Raw genomic sequence first — 9,423 nt, 5'->3', positions numbered from 1 at the left:
TTTGGTTGTCATATCTTCATCAGTATAACTTCTTTGGAATATTTTCACAATATTATAATAAATCATGGCCAGTATAATCTGATATTTATTTGAAAACATGGTGATAAACAGATATTTTGAATTATTTCATCCTCATGATTTGGATTTTGGAAGAAAGAATAACCATTGTGATTTAAATGAACTGCAATATCTAAAACTGACCTGAGTCTTCAGAACCCATGTCTCTCCCATTTTTATGTGTTTCCCTTTTAAATTTTTAAAAAATGTTCTAACACTGGGTAGTCTTCTGTGGCATGTAGCAACAGGCCAGGAGAAGAAAATAAAGGCAGAATGTAAGGAGTTGGTACCTTACTTCTGCCCTCCTCAAATGAGGTGCCCTATGATGACAGGGCCCAATTGCTTGGTACCATCCAGAATCAGGCAGCTCTGTTACCACACTGTCAATAATATTTCTGAGGAGAATGGAAATAGTGGTAACTGTAGTTTCTCAACCCTGATTCTTCCTCAGGAACTGCCCCATTTACAGACGTTTGATGGAATCTCCTCTCATTATAAATGTTATGGCAGAAAATCTGGAATTACTTAGGCATGGATCCTGGACTAGAGCCAATTTTAAGGTACCCAGATTCCAAGTCATCTATTCCTCTTAATTTTTCTCTTCTGTCTTAATGAGGTTATTACAATAAACAGTCAAAGTGAATAGTGCTACATGAGGAGATCATACTAATGAGCATTATTATAAACCACAACAAATACGAAGAAGCTTCCAATTTCTAATTTCTTTTTTCTGGAGACAAAAAAGACAAGCACTATCACAACTGGCATTTGTGTTCAGTGCCATGACTGAATAGGACATGTGCCCTGAGATGTAAATATGTTTTTACTTTACCTCTTCTCTTCAGGTCAACAAGAGTACAAAACTCAAGAGAGATTTGATGGTTTATTTATCATCTCTAGGAAAATAAGTTCTTCTTTCATTGTGGAAGTTGTAGGGAGAGGATATGCTCCTACCATTTCAGTCTTCTGCTTTGTAGAACAATGGTTGTCTTTTCCTAGGTGCAAGGGATTTGAGCATTTTTCTTGGGATCCTTCAAATAACATCCAATTCATTGCTTGCTATGAGGATGGATCTTATTGTAAGCAAAGTTAGAAAAAAGGCATATATAGAATAATCTATCTCTATCTCATATAAAGAAATAATGTCAGGGAATAACGAATGCCCAAGACCAACAGAAACTGAGAACTGGACTTCAGTAAAAAGCCATATGAAACTGAGGAGGTAAGGCAGGAAATAGATGGAGGGGTTGAGATACTGCGACAATGATGGAAGGAAGTGAAACCACAGCGCATGTGCGATGCTGGAATGCTTTACACATGAAACCCGACAGTAATATCAAACAAGAACTTGTGTTAGAATTTTTAAAAATATTAAATACTTTCACCTTATTTTGTACAAAATATCTTTAACATTTAAAATTGTATAAACCAGGCTATGGAAAAAAATTCCAAATTAATATATTCCTCCTGTAGAAGAGTACTGGCATCTTTCTCGCCCTTCTCTTTAAGTAGGTGTGATTCCATTCTACAAGTGGATCTGTAGAGTTAGTAAAGAAAAAGAAACTGACTCAGACCTAGATATTCAGAACACACTATACCAATTATATGCTTGCAATCAGGTACCTACCACTCAAATCCTCTGTGCTTCCACTTTCTTTTCTATGTAAGAAATAATAGTATTTGCTTAACATTTTCATTCTTTTGACATTAGTTTTGAATGGTTTCAATTACTCAGATATAAAGTTCAAGGCGGGTAGGGCATTTGCCTTGCACGCGGCCGACATGGCCGACCCGAGTTTGATTCCTCTGTCCTTCTTGGAAAGGCAGGCAAGCTACCGAGAGTATCTCGCTTGGATGGCAAAGCCTGGCAAGCTACCCGTGATGTACTCTATATGCCAAACACAGCACACCTGGGTTCCTCTGCCGGTTCCTTCATGAGTGAGGCTCATCTAAATGTGTGGAGAGTGGTCTTAAGCATGGCTGTGGCTGGAACACTATGCAAAAATAGACTTTTAAGCTTTATTTACAGACCATGAAATAAACAATGGCTCACTTATTTACTAAAATAAGACTTATTTTTAAAAGTGAGAAATGTCAGATATCTGAAATGCAATGAAAAAATTTCTGAAGATTATGTCTGCAATGTGGTTGAGTTAGGGCCCATGATTATTTCCTGCCATCTCAATACTCTCCTGAGGATGGCTGCCTTGATTTCCATCCTCCTCAGGAACATCCTTCAAAGCTCTCTGCAGAATTAATTTAAGACTTCTTCTTTGCTGTCTTTGCTGCTTATGTAAAACCTAACAAAAAATAAATTATGGGATTGGCACAGCTGTTGGCACAGGTTAATTAATACCTCTGTCACTAGATAAAGTATAAATATGTGCATAGTTTATGTATTTGTAATCCAGCATATAAGGAACCAGTGGATGCCTGAAGGCAGGCCACAGAGGGGGAAGACCAGCACTATGAGCCAGATGGTCACATACAGCCTGGTCAGCTTCATCTTCTAAGTGCCACAAAGCAATCTGGTCATTAGTACCAGGCTGGATCCAAACAGAAGCACAAAGGAGAAAATCAGCCACAAGGCAATGCCGAAATCAATTAGCCTACACAAATACATATCATGTTTTCCAAATAGAATGCCACTGAATTCCAATCTCAGAATGGTCAGGAGCAGGAACAGGGCCCACATCAGGGCACACACAACAGATGACATGTGTCTTGGGTTGTGGCAACGATACCAGATGGGCTGTAGGACAGACAGTCAGCGTTCACTGCTAATAGTAGTAAGAATGCTCATACTTGTAGCATAGGGAAAGACAAACATTATGAAGAAAAATTGTGAAACAGAGGTGAAGTCTAAATAGGAGTTCTTGCGACAATTCTTTATGGAGTATAACATACAGATGGAAAGATAGACAAAACTGGCTCCTGCCAAGTTGAGGATGTAAACCGAGGAAGCATTTTTCTGCATGCAGAAATGCAGGAGCCAGAACACCACAGAGTTTCCTGCCAGTCACACCAGATAAATAATGAATTGCAGAGGTCTGAGATCAGGAAAGCCATGTCAAGTGTTCTATAAAAGTCCTCCTAGTCATTTTCATTATCTGGTGTGCTTTTATTCACCCAGTTTGTGACAGTTACATCCATGCTCAGATACTCTCTGTTGGTGTTACTGGAAATACAAAAGAGAAAGGAGAATTTTCTGTAAGATCATTGATTTTCATGGCCATAGTGCTACCTTAGACCTGAGAGAAGAAACTATGATAGTTTAAGCAGGACACACTTTGACATTCTATATTTGGATTCTATCTGATCTTTCTGATTAACCCTGGGCTTTCATACTGAATCATGACTTTCCAAAAATCTGAGATACTCTAATGTCTTATTTTCCTGCTATCTTCCATACCATATTCCACAGTGTCCACAGGGAACAATTCACTGTATCTGTGATAGACAAAGGCAGGACTCTGAGTCCAGCTTGTTTTCTGTGCTGGGTCTGAGGTTTGTTCTCAGATGCACAAAATCTGCATTCCTATACACAAATTATGTGGCATCTCAAAGACTAAGAATGACCCACCCACAGTCAAAAAGGACAGCAGAACTGAGGGTTCAAAGAAATATGAACTGTAATGAGTGATCTGTTAGGGTCCATGTGTCAGATCTCTGAAAATAGCATGCTCTTTTTTATGTTCATTACTATGTTATAAGTGCTTCATATTTGTGAGGGATACAGAGACTAGTTTATCAATAAATCAATAAAAATGTTTATTAAAAATTCTTATAAAGATGTCATTGTAAATCAAGGTGAAGTAGGATCAAATACACTTCAAAAGGAACAGTCTGAATAAGCATGTGTAATAAGATAAAAAGGTATTATTTGTCATCCTACTGTGATAAACTCTCTCTTTGTTTGAAGTAATCCATCATACTTGCATAAGAAATATTTTTGGCTTCTGTGAGTTCTAAAACCAAGAGACAATAGTGAAGTCCTTGAAAGTGTAAACAATTAATAATGAGAATTGAAATTTCTCTGATTTTCTTAGTATTTTAGTATGAAAAAGAAAAAATTGGCAAATGAGAGAGGAGGCCTGTATGCCTCAGACCCACTGGCTGGCCTGGTGCCAGGCGCTTATAGCCTCACTCGGGCTCCTCCTTGAAATCAGTCCTCTCGATGAAGACAATTGGTCCAAAGGGAACTTGATGGAAGCCCTTGGTCTCGTCAGCTGGGAAGTTGGGCAGCTTTATGTCCAAGGACTTAGCAGCGGGAAAGTTTATGACAACAACCTGTAATGGCTCCAGAACAGCCATGGCTCGTGGGGCTGTATCATTCAACACATCCCTCACACAGGCTTCTAGCAAATGTGGCTCCATTGTGGTCTGTGCTACGGTGACCCCCACCCGAGCACAAAATTGTTTATGGCCTCAGGCAGGAAGCCCCGCTGTAGAAGTGCTGTTAGTGTGAAGAGGCGTGGGTGGTCCCAGTCTCGCACAGCACCAGCTGCCACCAGCTGAAGAATCTTCCTCTTGGAAACAACAGCATAGTGCAAGTTGAGGCGGCCATACTCCCACTGGACAGGACAATAGACATCCAGCATGTTGCACAACCAGAAGTAGGAAGACCATCGCGCCTGGAATTCCTCGGTGCAGAGGGAGTGGGTGATATGCCCGATGGAGTCACAGAGACAGTGTGTGTAGTCATAGGTGGGGTAGATGCACCATTTATCCCCTGTGCGGTGTTGTGGTGTATACTTGACTCGATAGGCCACAGGGTCCATTTTGCCATCCTCCATCACCAGCTTCATCCTCAGAGTGGCCTCACCTTCTGCAAATTTGCCTTTGTGCATTGCCTCAAAGAGCAGTAGTGACTCCTCTATGGGACGAACTCTCCAGGGTGATGGCAGAGAATTGTGACTGTTGAGCTCCTCTCCTCGTTGATAGCACACATAGGTCTGGCCCCTGTGTATGAGCTCCAGAGCCCAGGCATACAGCTGGTCAAAATAGTCAGACACTACTTCCACTATCCAGCCATCGCCACACACTCCAGGACGCTTTCCGGACCCACGTGGCAGCTCCGGCCGAGACCCACGCACGACTGAAGACCCACAGAACAAGATAAGCGGAACTCTCTGAGACCTTGGACTCCAGGCTCGGCGGACCCAGGGACAGAGCTTCTCTGCTTTCTCCCACCACCACAGGTGACAAAGGGATTCTAATCAGGAGCCCCACCCTACCCTGCCCTGTCTGCTTCCATCAACCACCCAGGGATCGAATTGCGAGCAGGAGACCCACCCTACCCAGATAAATACCCCACTGGCAGACTTCCACTATGGATACTACTTCCACTACCCAGCCGTCCCCACACACTCCAGGATGCTTTCCGGACCCGCGCGGCCGCTTTGCACATCATAAGACACTAAATACCCATCTTCCAGAATTGTCGTAACGTATTTGATAGGGTTCAAATATGGTAACACCTACAAGGGTGATTAAAGGTCGCCCCAAAAGCCTCTATCCCTCTCAGAAAGACTGGCAAGCTACCGAGAGTATTCCGCCCATACAGAAGAGCCTGGCAAGCTATCCATTGTGTATTCGATATGCCAAAACCAGTAACTACAACTGGTCTCATTCACCTGACCCTGAAGGCTTCACCAACATGGCAGCACTGAGAAGGATGAGAAAGGAGAGGCCGACAAAATCTCAAGGCCGACCTAGGCTGCCACAATGAAGGAAGACAAAAATGATCGTCTGTACTTTCAATGCACGTATATTAGCATCAGATGCATCCATCAAGGACCTGATGGTACAAGCCCGAATGATCAAGTACGACATCATTGGTCTGACCGAGACAAGAAGGCACGAATCACCATGGCGTTTTCGACACTGGAGAAGAATTGTTCCTCGGAACATGCAATAAAAGAGGTGTTGGAGGCATCAGTGTCCTTGTCAACACAAACTTGGCCAAGAGCATTGATTCATTCAAATGCCTAACAACCCAAATCGGACGTTTACATTTGAATAGATGTGGCTTACTGCCTGTAGTTTCTATTTTCATTGTCTACGCACCAACATCTCATTATGATGAAAGAGAAATCGAGAAGTTCTACATGGAGCTGGAGAAGTTCTATAAAGAAGACCACACCTTCTACAAGATCATTGTGGGTGATTTTAATGCCAAGATAGGACCGAGAAGATCAGCTGAAGAACTTCACATCGGGACCCATGGCCTAGAATGGAACGAACAGGGTGAGAGACTGTCTGAGTTCATCATGTCGACCAAGACCATTCATGGTAACTCACAGTTCCAGAAGGCAGAATCTAAACGATGGACATGGGAGTTTCCCGGTGGACGATTCCACAACGAAATAGACCACATCATATTCAATAGACAGTTTTGCCTGACTGATGTCGCTGTTGTCCCAAAATTTCGAACGGGATCGGACCACCGTCTCCTTCGTGCAAAATTCTACTTCACAGAGCGGGGAGAAAGGGCTGCAAAGTTCAAAAAGAGAACTCCCAGAATGACCACTAACTGGGAACTCTTTGGTACTATTGTGGCAACATGGGAAGATGCCATTGCTGACAACATTGACGAGGAATATGATCAACTGGGTCAGCACCTACATGAATGTGCAAGGAACGCCAAGAGAGAGATAGCCACAAAAAATCGCCTATCTTCGAAAACTCTTGAGCTAATTAGCCAGCGTGGTTTGGCGCATGCCTCAGGCAACCGCAAGCTAACGTCTGAGCTCACAAAGCAGTGCAGAGATGCAATCAAGGAAGACCTCAAAGAGAGAAGAGCAGAATTACTGGTAGATGTGGCAGAAGCCGGGAAAAGTATTCGTAATGCCCGCCTGTCCTTCGCCAACTATAAGACCAAGATGACTGCCCTCCGATGTCCTGATGGATACATCACATCCTCCAGAACGACAATGGAGAAGATTATCCATGACTTCTACTCAAATCTCTTCGATAGCCATGTCCACTTGCCGACATACCAAATTCCACAGGATGGATATGCCGTTCCCAACGTTCTCCCTTCCGAAATCCAACATGCCATTTCGTCGGTAAAGAAACAAACAGCACCCGGCCCAGATAAGGTCAGACCTGAACACCTGAAGAACCTGCCGTCAGTACTCATCAATACTCTGGCTTGGCTCTTCACTCACTACCTGTCTGAATGCAAGGTTCCATCCCAATGGAAAACCAGCAGGACCATACTACTGTTCAAGAAGGGAGACATCCATGACATTGGCAACTATCGCCCGATCTGCCTATTGTCTGTCATCTACAAGTTGTTCACTCGAGTCATCCTATTTATAGGATTGGCAGAACACTAGATGAAGGACAACCATGCGAGCAAGCCGGATTCCGCAAAGGATTCAGCACCATCGACCATATCCACACGATAACCAAGCTCATTGAGGTTTCTCGGGAGTTCAAGATGCCGCTCTGGTTAACGTTCATTGACTTAAAGAAGGCCTTTGATTCTGTTGAGACTGAAGCGGTCATTGAAGCCCTAGCCAATCAGGGCATTCAAGCCCAATACATAAGGATCCTCCGTGAGTTGTATTGTGGATTCACTACCAGGATCTCACCATTCTACAAAGAAGTGATCATTGATGTCAAGAGTGGGGTGCGGCAGGGTGATACCATTTCACCGAAACTCTTCAGTGCCACCCTCGAGAACATCATGCGACGACTGGAATGGGAAGGAATGGGAGTGAAGATAGATGGTCGGCAACTACACCACCTCCGCTTTGCTGATGCCATTGTTTTAATAACACCAAACATCAGCCAAGCGGCACAAATGCTGGCCGACTTTGACCGTGAGTGTGGAAAGGTAGGACTACAGCTGAATCTTACGAAGACAATGTTTATGAGAAACAGCCTCGTTCCTGACGCCCCATTTGCTCTCAACGGAACGACCATCTCCGAATGCAACAGCTATGTGTACCTAGGTCGAGAGGTCAACATGACAAATGACCTGGCACCCGAGCTGCGCAGGAGGAAGAGAGCGGCTTGGAACGCCTTCAAGAACGTTGAAGAAATCGCTAAGAGGATGAAGAACCTCCGGCTCTGGGCACATCTCTTTGATTCCACTGTTCTTCCTTCATTAACTTATGCCTCAGAGACCTGGGCCCTATGCAAACAAGATGAGAACGCTATTCAGGTCTCCCAAAGAAGAATAGAAAGAGCTATGCTTGGAATATCACGTTTCACTCAAATGAGAGAAAGAATCCGGAGTTTCGACATCTGTCGATGATCAAGAATCAGGGACGCCATCTCCGGGGGACCGACCACCAGTCCGTCAGCCCCTCCCCTCCAGGTGGTTCGGCGGCGTCCAGCCGGGAAGTGCTCTTTTCCCCCCAGCCATGCCTCAGATTCCCGCCTGAAGCCCAGTGGGGAAAGTGCCCGTCCATCTCCGGGGGACCGACCACCAGTTTGTCCGTCCCTCCCCTCCAGGTGGGTCGGGTGCATCCAACCGGGAAGTGCTTCTGCCCTCCCAGCCGCACCTCAGATCCCCGCCTGAAGCCCAGTGGGGAAAGTGCCTGTCCATCTCCGGGGGACCAACCACCAGTCCGTCCGCCCCTCCCCTCCAGTTGGGTCAGGGGCGTCCAGCCGGGAAGTGCTCCTGCCCCCCCAGCAGCGTCTCAGATTCCTGCCTGAAGCCCAGTGTGGAGACTGTAGACCACCCTTCCTCCATTCCAGGATCCTGGGTGGGAGTCGCCTGGGACAGGCTAGGGGCGTGGCCACCAGGAAAGGGGCGTGGCCTCCTAAAAGTGGGCGTGGCCTTCTCCTTGGCCGGCAGCAGCTAATGCGGCTGCAGTTATATCACTCGCATCAAGCACTCAGGACTCTCATCCCACAACCTGCTGCCTAATACCAACCAAAAATTTCCCACGTCTTCTACTACAATCCAACAACCCACTAGCCTACTCAAGTTCCAACAAAGACCTGTTTGAAAACAGCTGTATAAGTTCAGTTCCAAATAGCACCTCCTCCAAAAGTTTCACTCAATGTCGGTTATAAAACAAAGAATAACCCCTGACTGAGAAGAACGTCAAACTCAGAAACGTAGAAGGGTACCTACCATCGACAAAATCTTATCCATAATGCTTTCCCACTATAAGAGGGAATAGTATAATCTGTGCCAGACAGGAACCGAGGCCCATTGTTCGGCAAAAAACTGAACGGCTCCTGGCAGTCTCTCCTCATTCAACCAGGTACAGCCTGCCCCACGGCTTGATACTCCCCCAGGGAATGCGCATTTAGCTCGATCCCCTAGAATTGCCCCTTTTCTCCCTTGACCTGCGCGGGACGGGAACTGAGGCAACATCAGATCCCGCGGCAACAAAACTG

The 9,423-nt window shown here is 45.0% G+C and overlaps 1 pseudogene; it reads right to left on the bottom strand.

Annotated features, from left to right (window-relative positions):
* Positions 1–4,110: 4,110 nt before the first annotated feature.
* On the bottom strand, positions 4,111–9,175 carry LOC130016029 (glutamine--tRNA ligase-like; annotated as a pseudogene).
* Between the last annotated feature and the right edge of the window lie 248 nt (positions 9,176–9,423).

This window comes from Sorex fumeus, unplaced genomic scaffold, assembly GCF_029834395.1.
Source record: "Sorex fumeus unplaced genomic scaffold, SorFum_2.1 ptg000007l, whole genome shotgun sequence".
NCBI lineage: Eukaryota > Metazoa > Chordata > Mammalia > Eulipotyphla > Soricidae > Sorex > Sorex fumeus.
This window is presented reverse-complemented; position numbering and strand designations above follow the sequence as displayed.